Source organism: Pelodiscus sinensis, chromosome 4 (assembly GCF_052426305.1).
Source record: "Pelodiscus sinensis isolate ZL-2025 chromosome 4, ASM5242630v1, whole genome shotgun sequence".
NCBI classification, from domain to species: domain Eukaryota; kingdom Metazoa; phylum Chordata; order Testudines; family Trionychidae; genus Pelodiscus; species Pelodiscus sinensis.
The window spans coordinates 65,462,109-65,484,263 of record NC_143055.1 but is presented as its reverse complement, the minus strand read 5'-3'; the positions used below and the strand labels follow the sequence as shown (position 1 = coordinate 65,484,263).

Sequence of the window (22,155 nt, the reverse complement as noted above, 5' to 3'; positions counted from 1 at the left end):
ATATAGCAAACCCAGTTGCCTTGTAATTACCATATATAATCATAAATCACAGTACATTAAAATAGGTCACCACCTAGGTTGAGATACACTTGTAAATCTTAACATCTTTTCCTCAGTCCTCTCTTCCTAAACAATGCATCACCTATGGGGATATTTTCACCCATTACATATGGACACCCAGGCATATTGATACAGACCCTGTTAAATTTTGAAAATATTATTTCCTACTGTAAAAATACAAAATTTAACTAATATGATTTAAATTGATGGCAATTTGTATACAAAGATTTAATTCCTTAATTTACTGCTAAGGACCAAAGGTTCTGCATAGCTCTTACTCTGGTTTGCAGTAGGAGTGAAGAGGGAAGCATAATAAGGAACCTTCCCTGCCAACTTTCTGTGAGCTAGTCCTGCAGCCCAGATGGACTGGAACATCAACACCAAATTAAAAAAAGAAGGAATCAGCCATATAGACAAGATCAGTGCCTTTCCCTTTCAAAATTGCTATGACGTCTCCCCTAAAACAAAAAGAAGATATCACAGCCAGACCCACTTGATGACAACTGGGTAGATTTTTTTTAAAGCTCCTAACATTCATCCTTCCTTTTCCTGTATTCTTAAGGCTATACATCCCACTGAGTTCTGTCTAAGATATTTATTAGTTTGTTTTTGAGCTGGTCAGATTACACTTAGATTCTTACACTCATTGATCTTAGAGATAGAAAACAGCAACCACAAGCTGAAGGAAAAAATAGAGATAAATAAGAAGTCTAGCAAAATTTTCAGCTAAATAGACACAGGAAGTCATGGAAAGATTAAAAATGAAGCAGACTTTCAAAAATAATTCTAATAAGATAAAAAAGAAACAGGATTAAAAATAAATTCAGGAAAAGTAAAACAATCTTATCAACAGTGTAGCTGAGATTTTCTAGGGAGCCCCAGTTAAGCCTAGATAAATGTTTATTTCCCTAATTGTCAGGGGATATTTTTATCAGCTAGTTTTCACTTGCTTCAACTAGCTCTGTATTCTACTGTGCCAAAGACATGCAATCTTTACCTCCTATCTCTCTGGAGGCAAACAGCTGGATTATCGAGCTTTAGACCCAATTAATCGTTTACCATGGGCCTATATACCACCCTCTTTTGACAATGTAATCCAACTCCTAGAGTTCCTAAGCCTGAGTAACCTCTCTCTATACAAGTCAGATTCTGTCCCCAGCCTGGCCTTCCACTTCATAATCAAAATCAAAAGATACATTCCACATTTGTATCCTTGGTTGCTATGACAACCCCAGGCACCAGTTAAACATTCTATGGCACCTGCTGGTGTTAATGTCACAATTAATCAGAATCTGCATTCAAGTGTGTCCTCCACAATGTTAAAAGATCTGTTCTGTTTAAGGTAAATATTTCACCTTTTAGGTTTCCAATATTTGTTCATTGAATTGTTCAGGAACTAATATAAAATATTCTTATTGTTCAAATAAAAATGTTTCCTAGTGCATTGAAAACTGGTTACGAGGGATGTGGCAGTAGAATTTGCAGAATAATAGAAAACAATTCATAAATAACAGCTGTATCACTATAGTTCATGCATTTATATTGTTCATTATTTGCAGATATTCTGAACAATGTCAAAATACACAGCAGTCATTACTTTAATAGATTTTTTTATTTGGCAGTATAGTATAAGAACCCACGCAGCTTTACTTTGCTTAATTTTCTCAGTTTTTAGTTTTGATAGGAATTTTGGCAATTCAAATTCACATTCTGAGAGACATCTCAGAGAGAGAAGGTTTTTTTTACATTTTTGCTCAGTTTCCAAATTGTAGAAATTTGCAAGCCAGAAGCCAAAAATGTTTTATATTAATTTTAACCTCCATCTTCTCTGAAACTGAACAAAATATTTTCCTCTGTTTAGAAGTGAATTGAAATACTTTAGTGCCAATTTTTCAGAGGTGTTTTTTTTAAGCATCAGTTTCAACCTATTTACTGTAGCTTAAAAAATAATGATTTGGATAATGTGACAAAATTATGCCATGTGACAGAACTTGACATGAATACATTTTCAGAACGTGGCGCCATTTCCAACTGATATTACTATACAGGCAGTCCCCGGGTTACATGGATCCGACTTACATCGGATCCCTACTTACAAACGGGGTGAGGCAACCCCGCACTAGCTGCTTTTCCCCCTAGCAGACCAGGGAGACACGAAGCTAGCGCCCCTCCCCCCCCCAGCAGACCAGGGAGACGTGGAGCGGCTTTTCTCAGCAGACACCTCAGCTTGAGAATAAAGGACTGAGGGAAGTGAGGTGTGGGAGAATAAAACTGAGCTCTGGAGAAATGTTTGGCTAGAGTTTCCCCTACAATATGTACCAGTTCCGACTTACATACAAATTCAACTTAAGAACAAACCTACAGTCCCTATCTTGTACGTAACCCGGGGACTGCCTGTACCTCTTCCAGATAGCCAGATACAACTGCTGCAATAGGACCTGATCCAGCAAGAGTCATCAGCAAGTATGTGACTGAGCACATGACTAATCCTATTTATTTTAAAGGGACTTTAGAATTATGTATGTGTTTTTTTTAAGATTATACAAATAAATTATTTGCTGTGAATGCAACATTGAATTCCTTCCAAGGCCTCAAATTTACCATCTATATGTGATGGCTGATAAATAATAGATATTTTGTTCAAAGTAGATCACATAATTTAGTAAATAGGAACAAACCACAACATGTTTAATTCTTACCTAGAGCTGGGTGGGCAATGGTTCCCTTATGCCACAAATATTTTTGAGAGTTTGATTTTTTTTTTTTTTACTATCTCAAAAAATAGTAATCTCAAAAATGTTCAGAAATTGAAAACAGTTTTGGTTTGGTTTGAAAAATTTAATTTCAATAACTTTGAAATGTTTTGTTTTTACTTCAGCCTTTTTTTTCTTGTAACTTTTTTCAGTCTAATTAGCTTAAATTTTGAAACAAAGTAGTTTAAAAATGGAAAAATACATTGTTTTCATTTAGAAAATGCTGAACCATTGATAGATTTGAAACATTTTTCAACCTTTCTCAAGGAAGGAGATTTTGTTGAAACTACCTCACAATCATATATAATGAGGCTCTTGTGATCTCATATATACTTGTTCCATTCTTATTGAAAAATATTATGAGGTTTTTAAAAACGATTCATAGATTTTATGGCACATAAGACCATAAAGCTATCTAATCTGACCTCCTATATAACACAATGTAGAATCTCATCCCATTACTCCTTTATAAATCTCAGTAACTGGTGACTGCCTAAAGCATATCTTTGAGAAACCATCTAATCTCAATTTGAAAATATCAAGGGCCGGAGAATCAAACACTTCTTAGAAATTTGTTACAGTGCTTAACCACTTTTACAGTTTAAAATGCATGCCTTATTTTTTAATTAGAATTTGTCTGACTTTAATGTCCAGCCATTGTTTCTTTATATGCCTTATTAGATTAAAGACCACTTTAGTATTCTATATCTGATCCCCATAAAGGTAGTTATACATCATAATCAGTTAACCTCTTGGTCTTCTTTTTGCAGGCAAGTTATAGCATTTTTATATTTTCCATTGTCCATGTCTCTTCTTTCTTTTAATATTGTTATTGAAGTGCAATTTTGTTTTTGAAAAAAAAATGTGGATGAGTATTGCAGAGAAACATTTAGTAGCAACCTAGTTAAATTAATCCCATAATCATATATAGCTTTCAACAAGGCTTGTTGAAGTCAGTTTGAAAGATATTTTAGATCTCTTGCCCAGTAATAGGAGAGAAATGGAGAAAATCCTATTTGCCAGTGATAATTGACATGCTATATTTAATGAGATTCTTTAAAAGAGACTTTTATCTCTGTGTTTGGATATAGAAGGTATGTACATGCCTATCTAAAAAGGTCTATGAGTCTCTTCTGCACTTTGACAGGCTCACAGAATGGGTAACAGTAGAAGGAACAAGGATGTAGTGCAGACATGCTAGATCCATGTTCAGACAGGCTATGGGTATGTCTACACTACAGTGCTATTTCAAATTAACTTAATTCAAAATAGTTAATTCGGATTAAGCTAATTCGAAATACCGCATCTATACACAAAAACTTTTTCGAAATAGCATTTTGCTATTTCGAAATAGCACGTCCACACTGAGTGGACCCTGAACAGAAGTTAAGGCTGGCTGGAACCAGTGCCAGCAGGGCATCAGTTTAGGACTTAGCCTCAGGCAGTAGCCCCACACACTAACTGAGCTCCATGCTTAAAGGGACCCTATTCCCACCCTGAACAGACAGTTCTCAGGGTTCCCCGCTTGCTTTTCTACCTCGATGAGGGACAGCAAAGCAGTCCTGTCTTGGAGTGCCCGAGTGCCTGCACTCGGGACACCACAGCACTCGGCCACAAAGAGCCAGAGCTGCCCCGGGCACGCCGGTGTGTCTCGTGGGGTTGTTGCCATCAACCCGGCTGCACTTGCTGCAGACTGCCATCTGTGGGGTCCATTGGGGGGCTGTCAGGATCCAGGAGGCCCTGAGGGAGAGCATCCACCCTGAGGAGCCCTCAGAGCATCTCCAGTCCTCCCCACTGGGGGCTCATGCCCCATTCCTCCCTCACATTCTTCCACTTACCCCTCCCTAGCCCCCGTTCCTGATGTCAAATAAAAGACACGTATGTTCAAAAATAGACACTGGGTTTACTGAACAAAACTGGGGGGGGGGTGGATGAACCTCTGGGGAGACTGGGAAAAGGAGGTGGGAGAGGGGAAGAGAGAGGGTGAAAGAGGGGAGGGGGAAACCTGGGAGGAGGGAGCTGGAAGGGGGAAGCAAGGAGGAGGGGAAGCTCAGGGCTCAGGGTTGGGGGTCTCTCCAGACCAACTTGACTTTCATGCAAACCTGCTCCTGGGTTTGCATGTGGCCTTTGGTGACCAGGCTGGCAGCTATCCTGCCATAGACGGCTGCATTCCTCTGTCTAGTGCGGAGATCATGGATATTGGGGGTTCCTCCCCAGACCCGAATAAGGTCCATGATCTACACCCTGGACCAGAAAGGCGCCCACCTTCTCCAGCCCGTCAGGCTCCTGGGAGCTGGCAGACTGCTCCTGGGGAGCGGTGGAGGCTACCAGTGGCTTGCTGGCTTATATTTTGGGGCCACTGGGTCAGGGGCCACTGCTGGCTCTGGGCTGGCAGGTTTGGAGCTGGCACGGGCACTGTGGCCAGGGTCTACCCCTTTAATGTCTCCGGGGCTGGGGGAGAGGAGAGTAAGTTTTCCTGGTTGTGCCCAGCGTGGCCACCAGGGCTCACTGGGAAGGGCTGGAGGCCCCCTATTTCAAACTAAGGGTATGTCTACACTACAAAGTTAATTCGAACTAACAGACGTTAGTTCGAATTAACTTTCATAGGCGCTACACTAGCGCTCCACTAGTTCGAATTTAAATCGAACTAGCGGAGCGCTTAGTTCGAACTAAGAAACCTCATTTTACGAGGATTAAGCCTAGTTCGAATTAGCTAGTTCGAATTAAGGGGTGTGTAGCCCCTTAATTCGAACTAGTGGGAGGCTAGCCCTCCCCAGCTTTCCCTGGTGGCCACTCTGGCCAACACCAGGGAAACTCATCTGCCCCCCTCCCGGCCCCGGACTCCTTAAAGGGGCACGGGCTGGCTACGGTGCCTGTGCCAGGTGCAAGCCTGCCAGCACCCAGCCAGCAGACCCTGCACCTGGCACAGATCGAGCCAGCCACCCGATGCCCCCCAGCCCTCCCCCTCTTCCCGGGACCAGGCTGGCGGCTCCCGGGAGCTTGCCCGGGACCGCAAGAGGCGGGCACCCACCTGGGCTAGTGCAGATATCGTGGACCTCGTCCATGATCTCTGCACTAGGCACAGGAAAGTGGCCGTCTAGGGCAGGATAGCTGCCAGCCTGGCCACCCAGGAGCAGGTGTGCAAGAGAATCAAGGGGGTCCACTGAGACCCCCAACCCTGAGCCCTGAGCTTACAATGGCTGTCCTGGGTCAGACCAAAGGTCCATCTAGCCCAGTAGCCTGTCTGCCAACAGCGGCCAACCCTAGGGACCCTGGAGGGGATGGACCGAAGACAGTGACCAAGCCATTTGTCTCGTGCCATCCCTCTCCAGCCTTCCACAAACCTTGGGCAGGGACACCACTCCTACCCCCTGGCTAATACCACTCCATGGACCCAACCTCCATGACTTGATCTCACTTCTCTTTAAACTCTGTTCTAGTTCTAGCCTTCACAGCCTCCTGCAGCAAGGAGTTCCACAGGTTGACTCTTTGCTTTGTGAAGAAGAACTTTCTGTTACTAGTTTGAATGCTGGCATCTGGCCGCTCTCCTCCACGGCTCCCAGGAGGGTCCGGAAGAGGACCTGGGGCTTGGGCTGCCGCAGGAGCTGCCAGGCAGTCTCCAGCGCTTTCTGCCAGCCTTGCAGCAAGACATCCAAAATGTGCACTAGAGTGCCCAGAGGCAGCTCTGGCTCCATGATGCCGAGTGCTGTGGTGTCCCGAGTCAGAGAAAAAAAATGCTTTGCTGTCCCTCATCAAGGTAGGCAAGCAAGCAGGAAAGCCTGAGAGCCGGCTGTCCAAGAGGGTCCCTTTAAGCACAAGCCTCAGATAGCCTCAGACAGCAGCCACACAAAGCAATTACTGACCTGATACCCTGCTGGAACCGGTTTCAGTGTCCAATCAGTGTAGATGCACTATGTCAAAATAGCAAAATGATATTTCAAAATGCATTTTATGTGTAGAAGTGTTATTTTGAAATAACTTATTTGGAATTAACTATTTCAAAATAAGATATTTCGAAATAACGCTGTAGTGTAGACATACCCTATGGGATATTCTCATGTGGATTGTTCTTCAGTGCTCTTGCTGAAGTCTGTTCCACTTTAATAATAATTGAGCCAGAAAGAAAATAATTGAATAGCATATTGATTAGGGTAGTGAATTGAGAGATTGGAAACTCCTATTGAAATTCTGTCTCCTTATCAGACTGAGAGAAGGCACTTGATGTATGGATGTAAAAAGTTAACCGGTAAGCATCAACCTTAATGGTTAACCAGTGAGGGCTGGTGCAGTTCCATTTTTCTGCGGGTGGGGGGCTGCTCCAGTCCTAAAAGGTCTGTCACAGATAAGGGATCTCATGCTGAGCTGGAGCAGCTTCTGTTTGCAGTGGGTATGGATACGTCACCAGGCAGGGGCTGTTCCTGCCGTCCAGAGCAACCCCTATCTGTGGTGGGCCCAGGCGCACTGCAGGTAGGGGCTGCACTGTCTAGGCTGAAGCAACCCCTGCCTGAGGTGGTAGGGCTCTGCGCCCACCACACTTCCCATCATTTAATTGGTTAACTGGTTAAACATCACCTTTACTTGGTTAACCAATTACATGGGTTTTTATATCCCGAACGTGAAACATGGTCCTCTGTATCCCACATGAGTATCCTTTCACATGGGTGAATGTTTACAAAGTTTACACTTTTGTATTCCCAGCCCTCAGCTGTTTTGTACAGATTTAGGCACAAGAAACTATTTAGGCACCAAAGCTGCTTGATTCCAAGAAAGGCTTTTCCCAGTTTTAGATCCCAAGCAGTGATAGAGGCCCCTGCAGCACAGACATAGATGCCTAAATCCATGGGAATGGCAGAGCTTAAAACACACCCATCTCATCAGCATCTCTCATTGTCTAATGTAGGGTGCTTCCCACTTAGCCTGCTGATATCTGTGAATCTCATTCTTAGGAGCCATTCTGTCCATATAGGATCCTTAGGTAACTAACTCAGGTTCTGTGGACCCATTGTTGTGCCATTCATTTTTTAGGAATAGAGAGGTAGCTGTGTTAGTCTGATCTTACTAAAACAAAAGGAAAAAATATGTAGCACTTTAAAGACTAACAAGATAGTTTATTAGGTGATGAGCTTTCGTGGGCCAGCCCCGCTTCTTCAGATCATATTCTGAAAGAGAATTGGCATGACCATATATACCAAAGGAATACAATGAAGAAAGTGAACACATTATAAACTAAAAAATCAAATTTTAGGACAGAAGGTGGGGCGAGGGAGAGGAAAGGAGGAAATATCTTATTGTAAATCAATGAGTGGCTAATCTGGAGTTACTAGGACTATCAATAGGTGGGGAAGCCACTCCTATACTTCACACGTACAGAGTTCTTCCACAATTGACCCCTACAATCCCATCTCTAAAATAGTTACTGCAGAAAATAGCAAATGTTTCGTTGCAGTTGAAAAAAGGGATTAGAAGCATGGAGAAACTTTTATAGTGGAAGAGACTGAAAGAGTGTGTGTGTTTTGTTTGGAGCAGAGATCAGTTGAGCAGGGCCTAATATTTACATGAAAAAATGAATGACCTAGACTCTTCCATGCTATAACCATGGTGTGAAATACCAACTTATCCAAATCAATAGCAGATCTAGCCATTTGTTAACTCCTCTATCATGTATCATATAAGGTCATTGTGAAATGAGGAACATCATATTTCAAGGGCTCTGGAACAAAATGCAAAGTGACATATTCAAATGCAAATTAATGGGTCTTCATCACCAACTGAAGAAGAAACCCAGGGTATACCCATATGTTGCTCAGGCATCTGGAAAAGGCCATTGCAGTGATTCATTCCTAATTCACTGGAACAAAGAATAAAAGAGAATTGCCACCTCTGGAAATGCTTTCCTGTTTCTGCTTGTACTACACTGAGGGCTGTGATACAGGAAGGGTCTCTTTTTTGAGTAAGTATTTTGTTTAATTCGAAAGGGCAAGTGATCAGTGCAGAGGAGCAAGTTCTGTGTTCCACTCCACTCTACTCCCTCTTTGTGCCTTCAACTGCATCCTCTTAGCTGTAAATTCTGCAGGTGTGAGGGAGTCCCCCTGTGGACATGCATTTGACATGGCTGACTGCCAAGCCACCATTTCCTGGTGAACTGAGTATGATAGCGGCAGGAGATGGGGTCAGATCATGCTGTATTCCAGTTAACATTAGCTGTCAGTCTCTCCCTCGGGGATGCTGTAACCTGTCTCTGGGACTGGGGCTACACAGAGAATTATGGAACTCTAATAATCTCCCAGTATAACTTCTTAATTCTGCCATTATTTGTCATGTCCATTCTGATTTAACTAGCTCTGCTGTCACACTCCTATCTCTGTATTTTTCCTTCCTTCTTTCTGGAAGTGAGTTGTAGCTTACAAAAGCTTATGCTCTAATACCCTGAGACATTTGTTAGTCTTGAAGTGCCACTGGACTCCTTATCTTTTGTACTATTGCACAAGGAGAAAAAGGGCATAGAAGGGCACTGCACATAGTATCCATCAGAAGGCATTCTAGTTTGGCATACATAGAAGGGCAGATTTTTTTCTTTTTCGAGGGTGTGTAACATCTGCCTTCCTAGTTGAGAAGGCTGCAGATATACTGTCAGAAGAGGTAGGAAGCTAGAGTATTACTGATGTTATAATGACTGAACCAAGGTTCCCTCTAAGCTGTGTGGTAGCATGGCCCCGTAGCTGTTTAATGAGTCCTGCCCAGTCAGGGGCTCCTCCCTTAACTAAAAGCAGCATTTCCCTGCTAAGGACAGAGCAGCAAGCAACTCACTCACTCATTTGAGACTGACTTTCATTATTTAGAAATTTTCTGAACTCCCTGATTTGCAGAGGACCTGAGAGCTGGCAAATCCCAACAGGAGAAGCTTGCGTGCAGCACCTTTGAAAATCTGGCTAATGATGCTTGAAGTCATTGGTAAATAAATATGATCACATTTAATCTTGACTTTATTTCAAACCATTCTCCATCATGCTGTTTAATACAATATTAACATATGTCCCTGTCTTCAAATATCTACTGTTGTAGCTTGCTTGTACAGGCTTATTTTCATAAAACAGTACTACTGAATTTAATTAATTAATTTAGTTAGTTTTCATTAGAACAGATTTCTCCAGCATGAAGACTTGAATTACCACTTCTATGAAAAAGATACTAATGTATAGAAAATGCTATAATATACACCTGAATATTAACAAGCAAAGAATATAACATGTTATCTTTCGGTGCTGATAAAAATATGACAAACACCACTGTTTTTATAAAAGGAATATTATAGTATGAAAACAAAAACAATAAAAAACCCTCAGTTGTGTAACAGAATCTTTTCTGTATAAAACTGTTACAGAGTTAACAGTTTATAATTTAAGGAAGCATTAGTTTGCCATCAGCCTTCTGTAATAAGTTAGAGGTTTTCTTTCTGGAAGACAGCAGACAGTACTTAAGCATTGCCCTGACACGTCACATTTCTTCAGACTATATTCCCTGTTTACAAGATTTTTTTTGCACATATGTGTGTGGCATGTGCTGCAAGTTGGTGTGGCAGCATACCAAGAGGGAGGTTTTAGCTATCTAAACTTACTCATCACTGCACTGAGTTATAAATTATAAAAATATGATTAGCCCAAGGACTGTGCTTCCCTGTTAGTCTCCTGAGACACTAAGAAGATGCATGTGGTGAAGTATTTTAGTCCATCTTTGTGAAGGTTAATGAGTACAGACAGATCTTTAATTCTGTTCTGGAGATGATAAAAAGTGTAGTTGGCCTAATATCTCATGAAAGGGTTTTCTGTAGTTACTTGCCAGATGCTAAGATGACTTTTATAAAGGCATTTCATCCTTGGTATGATGAAGTTCTGTCTCTGTCCTTGAAGAGCACAGTTATTGAGGCAGGTCATGGTCACTGAAATACAGTCTCTACTCAAAAACCCAGATCACTTAGAATGTTTAAGGTTAAGACAAGGACTTTAAATTGGGTCTGGTATTGGATAAGAAATCAGAGAAGCTTGCAGATTCCTGGGGTGGCACATTGTTTAGAAACATATGGTAACATCTGGAGTTTCTTTCTATCCCAGACATTGTGAATTGCAGAATTTGAGCCAACAGATCACCATGACTCGGCTTTGCGTCTGAAAGAAGCGGACATGGCCTCTTGCCTTAGAGAAGATGTCATTAAACAGTTCCAGTTGAAGAGAGCATGACAGTCCAGGACTTATAAGGAATCTAGAGGGATCCCTAGAGTGCACAACAAACAGACGATTGGAGGACAGATGTCCCCTTTTAGCGGCAAAACTATGGCTTGGCTTGACATATGCAGTCTTGTCCTTTCATATCCATTCAGAATGTTGCTACGAAGATCATTTCCTAGCTTATTGCTCTATCACCACTCTTTGCATCCCTTCACTGATTCCCCTTCTATCACAACAAACATAAGCTGTTTATCTTCAGTTTTAAGGACCTATATGACCTATATCCATCCTTCCAGTCATCTCTCATTCACTATTGATAGATCCACTAGATCAGCCCATCCACCTCTCTCTTGCTCACTTGTCACCTATGATAAATTCCTTCAAATTGCTCCTGAAAACTATCCTTTGCCATGATGCCTACAAAAACTAGGCAATTACAAGGCCAGTGGAGTCCTAACACTAATGGCTATCATGCAGAACAATATTGTCCTCGCTGTTTCCTTGTACTCCCCTGTCTGTCTGTCTTCATCTGTTGTCTCTTGCCTTAGCCCATAAGTTCTTTGTAGCAGTCACTGTCTTTCTAGGCTGTTATGCTAATACAAATAAGTAACCAATTATAACAGTTCTTTAGAAACATTTTCTCCACCATCAACATCACTTATGTCTTCACTGAATTATTTTTCATCCAGCTGCTTTCTCCGGGAGCTTTCCTTGCTCAGGAGAACTGTTTGATGGTATTATATATGTGTGATGTGAAGGAAATACAATGTTAGGGGTTGTCCATGTTTTTCTAAAACTGAAGTCCATGACACATCACGTTATCCCCAAGGGATTTAACATCTATGTTGAATGCTAAAAGGGATAAAATTCAATTATGTAGGACTCCACCCATGAATGTTCCCAAGTCAGAAGAGCAGGTGCCCCAAAAGGACCCTCTGAAATCCAAGTAACTGAAAGAACAGCAGAAAGTACATATCAGGTCACTCTAATCCCTGTGGTAGGTTTCTCAGATAATTTAGTAGCACCCTATGCTACCTATGCCAATCACTGATGATAGTTCTGTACTAGAATAATCTATTTTTTAAAGGAATTGGTCCCCACTCTTATTAGAACCAGCTCTGTTTCAGTGAATAATGCATTAATAATTCTGGCAAGCAAGAGCTTTTCATTATTCATTATCAACACATTTTTTATTAAAGAATGAACTTGCCCTACTTAAGATGACAGTGAAAAATTGCTATTTAATTCCCTATGCTTCTCTTAGTGTGCCTCGGGTACTTTTTGAGCTTTCAATAATGTGTTTCTAAGTTGTGTGACATAATGTATGCCATTAACTGACTGCACTTAATGTAGTATTATTTAGAGTTATGAACTCAACTGATTGTTTTTTAATGTTGCCAGGAATGAAAGCTCAGAGAAACACTAGGTCCAATCATCACCATCTCATTGCTTTTTCTGCGGGAGGAGGGAAAAAAATATGTTGGAAACTTAGGTTCACCTTGCAGAGTTTCCTCCTTAGTCTTTTCTCAAGGGAGGATTCTATTTGAAAGAGTGTGACGATCCAGCCGAGGCCCGCACTGGAACCCACGAGGTGCCAGCCATGGCCTCGGCAGGAGGGCGAGGAGGCGCGACGTGGGCGGCCTGGGGCAGAGAGCTTTTGGCACCCATGGGCTGATGTGTTACGGGGTGGGACTCCGTCAGCTGAATAAGGGTTGTTCCCGAACCCCATAGGGCCCTGGGCTGGGACTTGCTGTAAGAGGACTCTACCAAAGTAATTTCCCGCAGAGCCATGGGCTGAAACAGTATCAAGAGGGAGTCCAAATTTGCTATGTTGGGCCACTTCCTACATCTGTGCCTTTATTTTGGTCCAAAAAGTTTATAATATCCTGCCTGCAGTAGTGACCCCTTGCGGACTCAGGTCCCTGTGAGCAGGGCAGATATGAAACTGGAGAGGCCTAGCGCCACACTGTTCTTACAGTCAAATAAAAAATTTGACTCATCGTTGGGTGCTCCCCAGTCTTGTCAGCCATCTCTGTCTTCTTCCCCGTAGCTATCCCAGCTCTCGGGCTTGTCACAATGTTCCTCACATATATAGGCAGTGGATACCACCTACATGTTTTTTTAGTCGTGGGCGCTACTAGACTATTTGTTGTTTTTGAAGTTTTTCCTGCCCCTTTGTCAATCAGTCCTGAACTGAGCTAGGTCCCTCCTCCTCCCCAACCTGGCACTGGCTGCAGCTACAGCAGGATAGGGCTTTCTGCAACCCATTTTCTAATGCTCCATTACAATTCTTTACCAGAATTTGTGCCTTACTCCCGTTGAAGGGATTAGAAAGTGCAGCGAGGAAATTTATGCTGTTTATGGTATTAACCTCTGGGAAATTTAAACCAGATTTCAAAATGGAGAGAGAACTATGGCACATACAGTGGATATTCCCCCATTTCCTCAGTGTCTTCCCCCCATACTTTTTCTCTCTACCTATATGGCCCAATCCATCCATGACTATGGAGAGGCTTGCAGGTATTCAGGGAAAGGAGACAAAGGTGTTTATGCCACACATCTAGTACTCCTTTTTCACGCCATGCTGCTTAGTCCTTTTGGTTTCAATTTGTATCCCTAAATTTAAGCAAAGAAGAGGATCCTGCTCACTATATTATACATAAAAATGGAAAATTAGGGATGTAACATCTATATTTAAATTAAGACATTAATTTACTAGTTTTGAACAAAGAGTATCCAGAAAAATACACTCTTTACCAAGGCTGAGGATAGTTCTTGAGGGGAAGAAAACAGATAAAGACCCTTTCAGCAGGAGAAAGATTTCTGGTCCTTACTAGACAGCTCCTTTGAGAAAATATGGCTTCCCTATGTAGAGTTGTAATGACATAGTGTTTTTCTTCTTTATTGACAGCACCTAGTATTACTATTAAGTATTTTGAAACTGAGAGTTTAAAAGTCTGAACAAAATGCTTATTTGTGATTCAAATGTTTTTGTCACAGAAAAGAGCAATGTACAGTTATCTAGAGGATGTACAGGTTACCCACGACAGTTTAAATCAAACCAACTAAGCTTTGGTTACTGATATTTTACAAAAATATAAGACATTATAAAGTTTGTGTGTGCTTCACTGGCGACTATTTTGCAAACAAGTATTGATAACTTGTATTCCAAATAGCCTGTTTGAGCTTTGTAAATGTAACATGTACATGCTCAGACTTTGGATAGACTCAACCAGAATTTGACACAACCACAGCCAAAAGGCAAAGTAAATAACAAATGAAGCATGCAATGGACAATAGTGCAACTGAGAGGAGAAATAGGAACAATAATTAATTGGCTTTGGCCATGTATGCTACTTTTTGTTATATGACGAGCAGGTTCCCGTGAGTAACTGTGAGGCCTGGGCAATTCCTATTTTCTAGTTGTACCTCAGCTCATTGAGCAATGTAAAAAAAGGTAGAACATGGTTCACCAAGTCCAGTCGCTTGCTATCACTGGCAACCCAGAAATATAACTTGCTCTCCTGCTAGCTTTGATAACAAAAGACAAAGAGGTCTGAAGTTCTTGGGAAATGGGCACATTGCAACATGGGAAATAGGAGACTAATTTATATTAGTTTTCCTCCTCCTCAGCTACTTCACAGTTCTCAGATGTGAGGCAGATTTATTTTAGGACTTCTGTGGAAAAATTCTCTTTTGAATAGCTAGGCCTACTGTGGATCTGCAGTCTTATAGGCTTACATGACTCAGAAGGTCATGAGTATTTTGTGCTTGATCAAGCCCTAAATTGCTAAAGTCATTGAGGAAGGAGGGAATGATTGCAGCTGGTATGCATCGCTGGTATAGATGTTTTCAGACTTGCTCCTTCCATACATTCCATAAATGCTTTGTAAATCGGTTCCCATTAAGCAAAACAGCATGTGCTTGGGGATTTCAGTAGTTGATGGAAGAAATTACTTTTAGCCAATCAAGTGAGTTTTAAAAGGGTATGTGTTTCTGTATTATAAACATTACTGCTATGCATCAGAAAACAAAGCCTTAGCTTTCCCCCTCCCCTCCACTTAAGTATATCCCTGCTCTGGAATGTGAGACTTTTTATCCATGGTTTCTTTTATCCTGAAGTTTTTAGTCATGCTACATTGATGGGAACAGTGAAATCAAGTCTAGAATTATAATTTTATTTAATATCAGTAGCAAATTCTGGTTGAGGGTATAGATTGCAAAGAGGTGTTTATTGAAATGAACCTTTTTTCATTATGTAAAGACTTTTTTCTGCTTTTACTCCCCAGGTTAATTAACAGCACTTCCTTTGTATGAAAATTCAGCATCTGCTGAAAACATTCACTCTTGTACAGTATCTGAACAAAGGACTAATTTTAATGACTACTGAAATGCTTTCTCTCATCCCCCTCTTACACAGAATGCTATAAAACAGTCATTCAATTTAAAATATTTTCAAGGTATAATCTAGATCCAATAACCTGTTTTGATTTGAAAAGATTGTTTTGATACATTATTTTTATATTTTCATCTTTCAGCATGCACCATATTTTGTTATACTTGCTAGCTCTATGACCTATAAAAAGAATACATGTACTGTATGTTACTGATCTTTTCAAATTGTGTATTCCTGCCAACTCACACTGACAGAAGCACTAATACCCCTGGACTTCAAACCTTATTCTAATCTTCTGCTATGCTTCTTTCTTAAAGTCTGCTGTGCAGTGTTTATATCTTAAAACCTTCTGATACACTGAGCTGCTTATGCTAACCGCAATTTGTGTTTTAAAATGTTACTTTGATTGTAAATATAATTATAGAGTGATGCCTAGTTTTGTTTTTATATTAGGACATTGTGGAGAGGGTTTGTTAAAATATGTTGAAGTTTATTGGAAAGGCAGGAAAATATCTGCAAACTAGTGTTCTCTAGGGTCAAAACAAAATTTACAGTTTTGCTTTTTTCCCTTATTTTGGCCATAGTCTCCTATTTTGGGCAAGCAGCAATTTGCTTGTGGAAAACAGTGTGGGGGATAAATGCATAGTCAAACTCCATCATCATCCCTTCCCTCCTCATGGGGTCGAGAAGAGAAAGATGCACTTGAACTTCTCTGGCAGTTTTGTTGATACACTTATTACATTAGCAACTTGTTTCTCTTAAACCAAATTGTGAAGTCATTCCTCAGTGTTTACTCACTACTTCAAGAGGATTTTTCCCCTGAAGGACTGAATAAAGAGTTCAGGAATTGGGCCCTTTCTGAATTATCCATAGGCCTATCTTTTGTGGAAGTGTTTAGCTGATGTGCTTGAGAAAAAGCCAAAGATGGAGGAGCTTCTCTTCTCTTCTCTTCTCTTCTCTTCTCTTCTCTTCTCTTCTCGTCTCTTCTCGTCTCTTCTCTTCTCTTCTCTTCTCGCCATTAAAAAAGAGAGGATCCAAAGGGTGGGGGTGGAGAGAGAGAGTACTGAACAGAAGGATGGAGCACAACATTGCCTGTTAGTCCCAGACCACAGAAACACAAATTTCCTTTTCACATTTTTTAGTGCTCTGCACTCTATTAGAAGCCTAAAAGAAATCTTGCTAAGATCATTGAGGTGCACTGTTATTAGCTGGAGTTCAACTCCTGGCTTGACAGTTCAAGGACGGACCACACAGTTTACTGCATTAGTGAACCAACTTTATTGCCCATTAAATGGCTGTTAAACCAGCATCAGGGCAGAAAAGATATATCTTGTATGTGTGTTTTGTCTCAAGTTGATAATTAGACAAAGTATTTCCTTTCAAAATTCATGATGTTTTAAAAATACATTTCATGATTGTAACAGAAAAGCACTGAATTTAATTTACAGTACATTCTTATTACATGTACAGTACTTCAGATAATTTGCTTATGTATTTCGGATTTTCAGTTCCAGAAAGTCTGTAGTTTTTTTTTTACTTCTTTGCATGAAAAATATTATATTGAACTCTGATTTTTGACTTCCAGTCACAATTTTGGATTCAACTGTTAGCCTGTGGTAGCTGTGCAGATTATTTTTAGTGTTTATAGAGTAACATGTTAATTACAAAAAACATTATGAAGAACGAAAAAATGAAAACTTTTTGGGGAAACTGCATCAGACATTCCACATGCAATCCTTCCCATCACAACTTTGTTTCTTTTCTATCTAACTGCCCCTTAAAATCTGTCTTATATCTGTGTGTTTCAATTAGCAAAGGGCAGCTGTAGGTATGAAAAGGTACTGAGTGCATTTTCATTCTGCCATTCAGCTTCAGTTGGAAAAGGGATACTTTTATACACTTGCTGGTATTATTTTAAGTTTGTAAAACCCTTTGGGAATAAAAGCCACTCTATAAATGTAAGGTCATTATGAAAAAACTTGGCATTACCGAATAAGGAAGTTGGGTCAAGGCCTCCAAGTTTGAAAGGTAGTTTTATATTCATTGATAGAACCTTTGATGGAGATGCTCATCAACAAGACAAGCTGCCGTTGTACCGAGTTAAAGACCCATGCTGTAGCACATATACCCATTGTCACTCAGGATTTATTCACCCTTTCTGAATAACAGCTTACTGTCAGTATGAGCTACCAGTCCTGCAAAACATAGCAATCTTCCAGTTGACATAAAAGGTCTTTCTTACTCTCCTTGCTACAATGGAGAAAATAAGAACAAAAGCACTTGTTTTTTTGGTTATTTTATGAATTGTACTTTTGCCTTCTAGTCTAAAGCTCAACTGACAGAGCTGTTGAGACATGAATATTAAAGAACTGAGTTTTCCGAACAGAGTCCAATACTGTAGAAACAATTTTGTGCTGTGTCTTGTAGATATCATGTCACATAGCCCAAACTTTCCTTTCAGCCAAATGCAATACTTAGTTTAATTCAGAAATGAGTCTGAACCAAATCTCCAAAACTAACTAATTCTGGACTATTTAAATTAGAACTTGGATACGGATATAAATTTTGCAAATATTCCCACTTTTTTATTATGCTGGCAATTGCAAAAAACCTCCCAGAACTCACTGGCTAAAAACAATACACTACTGCTAGCTCTGAAGAAGTGTGTTTTCAAGGTCAGAAATGATAATATACGGTATGAATTATTTTACAAAAGTATTCATTTTTACATTGTATGTAGGAAAAAATCCATTAGAATGCATATTGATAAGTACAGCACTGGTCCTCCTGCTTCATTTTGGGTTCGTCATTATTCTGAAATAATAATGCGAGAGTCTACATAGCAGTTCCATTATTTTGAAATAAATTCTTAGCTCCTCTCCAGGGCCATTCAAAGTAATTACTCCCTAGTGCCTCCTGGGACTCTAAATCGAGGTAGCGTGTTGACATTAGGGAAGCATGCGTTGGACTAATTTTGAAGCTTCCCTGTAGTGTAGACATGCTATTTCAAAATAAACTATTTTGGAGTATTTCTTCTAGAATAGCTTATTTCAAAACAAGTGTGCAGTGCATACCTTTAGTGATTTGTCTTGAAATAACAAATCATGCAACAAACCAACCTTTTTAGGCATAATAACCTAATATGGATTGAATCCTTCAAACCAATCTGATCAAATCACTCAGGGTATGTCTACACTACCCTCCTAGTTCGAACTAGGAGGGTAATGTAGGCATACCGCACTTGCAAATGAAGCCCGGGATTTGAATTTCCCGGGCTTCATTTGCATAAGCGGGGCTCCGCCATTTTTAAATCCCCGCTCGTTTGAACCCTGTGCCGCGCGGCTACACACGGCACGAACTAGATGGAATGAGGAGTAACGGTAGTTTGAACTAGGAAGCCTAGTTCGAACTACCTAGTTCGTGCCGCGTGTAGCCGCGCAGCACAGGGTTCGAACTAGCGGGGATTTAAAAATGGCGGAGCCCCGCTTATGCAAATGAAGCCCGGGAAATTCAAATCCCGGGCTTCATTTGCAAGTGCGGTATGCCTACATTACCCCGCTAGTTCGAACTAGGGGGTAGTGTAGACATACCCTCACTGGCCATGAGAGGGATGGTGGTGAAGTAGGGGCATTCAGTGATAACTAAAACTAACTAAAGTTGCTTAAATAACAGAATGATGTTATGTAATTTGCCTCTGAAACAATGCAAGCAACCCAGAATCTACAGGAAAAGTAATATACTCAGAAGGTCTCAACAGCTATGAGGAGGAGAGGGACATGACTACAAATTGATTATTTTTATTTATTAAGCACAGAAAGACCGCCCAACAAAACAAAGAAATGGCATGAATCCTGTTTCGAGTAGCTTATGAAGGATAACACAAAACCATAGAAACACAGAGGTATGTTTTTCCTTGTCAAATATATATATTGCTGAAAATCCACTTCTTCAAAATGTACAAATATCAAACCACTGCAGAAAAATGCTGTCACCCTCCCTTATAAGGGGTATTCATAGTTATTATGCAGGTGAGCACTTGTGGAAGAATGGGAATTTTGAAGAGGTATATGAAGGAGAAGGCATAGGGAAGGAGTCCCACTTATAAGGGGCAATATGGAGTAAGTCACTAAGAAGGGGGTGGGAGAAGGTGACAAAGGTATAGATGAAGCAGGATTCACTGGAGTGAAAGCAGTTGAGAAGAAGCAGTAATAAATGAAAGCCAGGATACTAGTGGTTCAGAGATGTGCTGGGTCTTGCAGATAGTATTTGAAGCTTGAACCTGATGTGGAAAGAGAGAGGAAGTCATAAGAGAGATCCGGTGGGAAGTGTCATGGTCTGAGTGGTAAGTGAGGATGTTGATTTTAGCTTTTATTGTCTGAATGGACTGGATAAGAATAAGTTAAGAATTGGAGAGACCAGAGAATGAGCGGCAGTGGAAAAATAGCATGGGCTCAGTTCTGGTGCAGATCATTCAGTCTTATAGAGAGGCTACTTCTACATTGGCATCCCTTTCCGGAAAAGGGATTCTAATGTGATGAGTCGGAATTGCAAATCCACGGGGGATTTAAATATCCCCCGTGGCATTTGCATTTACATGGCTGCCGCTTTTTTCTGGCTTGGGGATAAGCCGGAGAAAAGCGCCAGTCTAGACGCGATTCTCCGGAAAATAAGCCCTTTTCCGGAGGATTTCTTATTCCTACTTTAAAGAAATCCTCCGGAAAAGGGCTTATTTTCCGGAGAATCACGTCTAGACTGGCGCTTTTCTCCGGCTTATCCCCAAGCCGGAAAAAAGCGGCAGCCATGTAAATGCAAATGCCGCGGGGGATATTTAAATCCCCCGCGGATTTGCAATTCCAAAGTGTCTAATCTGCATCCCTTTTCCGGAAAAGGGGTGCAGTGTAGACACAGCCAGAATGTTTATGGAGTTACACTGCTTTGCAGGACTGGTTTATTCTGCTGCGCTGACCTATTACAGCCCACATATCAGGTCCAGGAGTTCTATATATCATATGAGTAAAATTATTAGAAACAACCTACTTGTCTGTTACCTCCTATTAATTATCATGGCCATTTTTAAAATTAAATTGCAGCTTTATTTTCCCAAACGATTATTAGCAAATCCCATTATTTCAGAAAAATGACTTGATGCATCAAGTTTCTTTCTGTTTTTTAGACTGTGTCTATCACAGATACGAAAGTGGACAAAAATAAATTTAACGAGAAGGAGCATCACATAACATGAACTGCAGTCGCATAAAACTGCTATTGTACATAGAACAAATGAATAGCGTTTATATATGCTATTCTTCTCACTGAATGTTGCTGTACTTGTCTGTGGCTACAGACACAGAGAGAAGCACCCTTTAAAAACCAAACATTTTGTCTGTAAGTTCACATAGAATTGCAGTTTCCCCACTTTATTCCTATAACCTGAACAGGCATCATCCTGAAAGTATTTTGGCATGATAGCAGAGTTTTACAACTCTGGTGAAAATAATCCCACTATTGCTCTCACTATTCCCTTGACACTTTCATAAAAACGTTAAACCAAACAGAATCTCCTCAGGAAATTCCTAAACTCTAACCTTTCAGGGTCAGAGAATGCAGCAGACAGTTTGTTGTCATGAAAAGTGACCTCAATACTGTTCTACTCTAAACAAACTTTCAGATGTTATCTATGTATTGTCTCAAGAGACTTCAGTGCTAACCCTTGGAGATCAACAGTAGCACTTTTTGTACCACTTTCTTCACTTTCTATAAAGAATGGCATTTATAAGGAGGAGACCCTTAAATCTAATTTTTTTTAAACATTGTAGTTTATTGATCTGTTTTGTGTAGTAACTGATTATATAAAATATCTCCATTGTAAAATGTTTGCAAAGCTAAATGTGTAGCATGAAATGAGGTCAAATAAGATATATTATAACACTAAAATCTGAATAATTTCAGACGATCATCAATATTTCTTCCACACAGATAGATATGCAGAAATCTATTAAATACAGTAATGATACTATAGATTAAACTTTTTACTAGTATCTATTGTTACTGTTGAGCTTCATGTAAATACAATTATAGGAAAAATATTCTTTTTATCCCAGGGAACGTATTTCTGAGATGTCAGATTCTGCCTAAATCTACCACTCTTATTGACTTCTAATGGAATATCATGTATGGATTTGAAGAGAAACATTGATCTGTATGTTTATTATTCAAAACAATCCATTCAAAACAGTAACAAAAATAAATTCTAAAAAGCTCTCTAAAAACATCATACAATGTGTCCATTTAATCAAGAAAGTCTGTCAAATTAATATCATGTATGTTGAAAATATATATCATAACAATCACCACCCACAAGGTTTTATTCATTTGGGATAATATAGTTTCTTGGAGAAAAGTTTTAGGTTTTTTGGTAACTCATACAATTATAATTGCTTTGGAAAAACTTCTGTAAATTCTTGAGGCTTCTTAGGAAAACACACTGTCCTAATTTTTGTCATTCTGTGTTAGAAAAGCTACGCAGTGAAATTCCTTGCTGTTTTATACATTATTTTCCTCCCAGAAGGCCAAAACTTAAAGATCCTCAATGCAGTTCCAGCTGTAAAAGCACATCTGTCAGTTTAAATTAGATTGACAGGTTCCTATAGTCAAGGGGCAGACTAATGCCATTAACCTTCTAGCCTGAAAGGAACATTTGGCATTCAGTTTTCAAACATGCTAC

The 22,155-nt window shown here is 40.2% G+C and overlaps 1 long non-coding RNA gene across 2 annotated transcripts; it reads left to right on the top strand.

Moving 5' to 3' along the window:
* Positions 1–1,324: 1,324 nt before the first annotated feature.
* LOC112547194 (uncharacterized) lies at positions 1,325–21,704 on the top strand. Of its 2 annotated transcripts, XR_003090941.3 has the most exons (6): positions 1,325–1,402; positions 2,470–2,523; positions 9,653–9,764; positions 19,241–19,332; positions 19,691–19,773; positions 21,533–21,704. It is a non-coding gene; the product is annotated as an uncharacterized LOC112547194 (long non-coding RNA). The 2 variants fall into 2 exon arrangements; XR_003090940.3 differs by lacking the exon at positions 9,653–9,764.
* Positions 21,705–22,155: the final 451 nt, after the last annotated feature.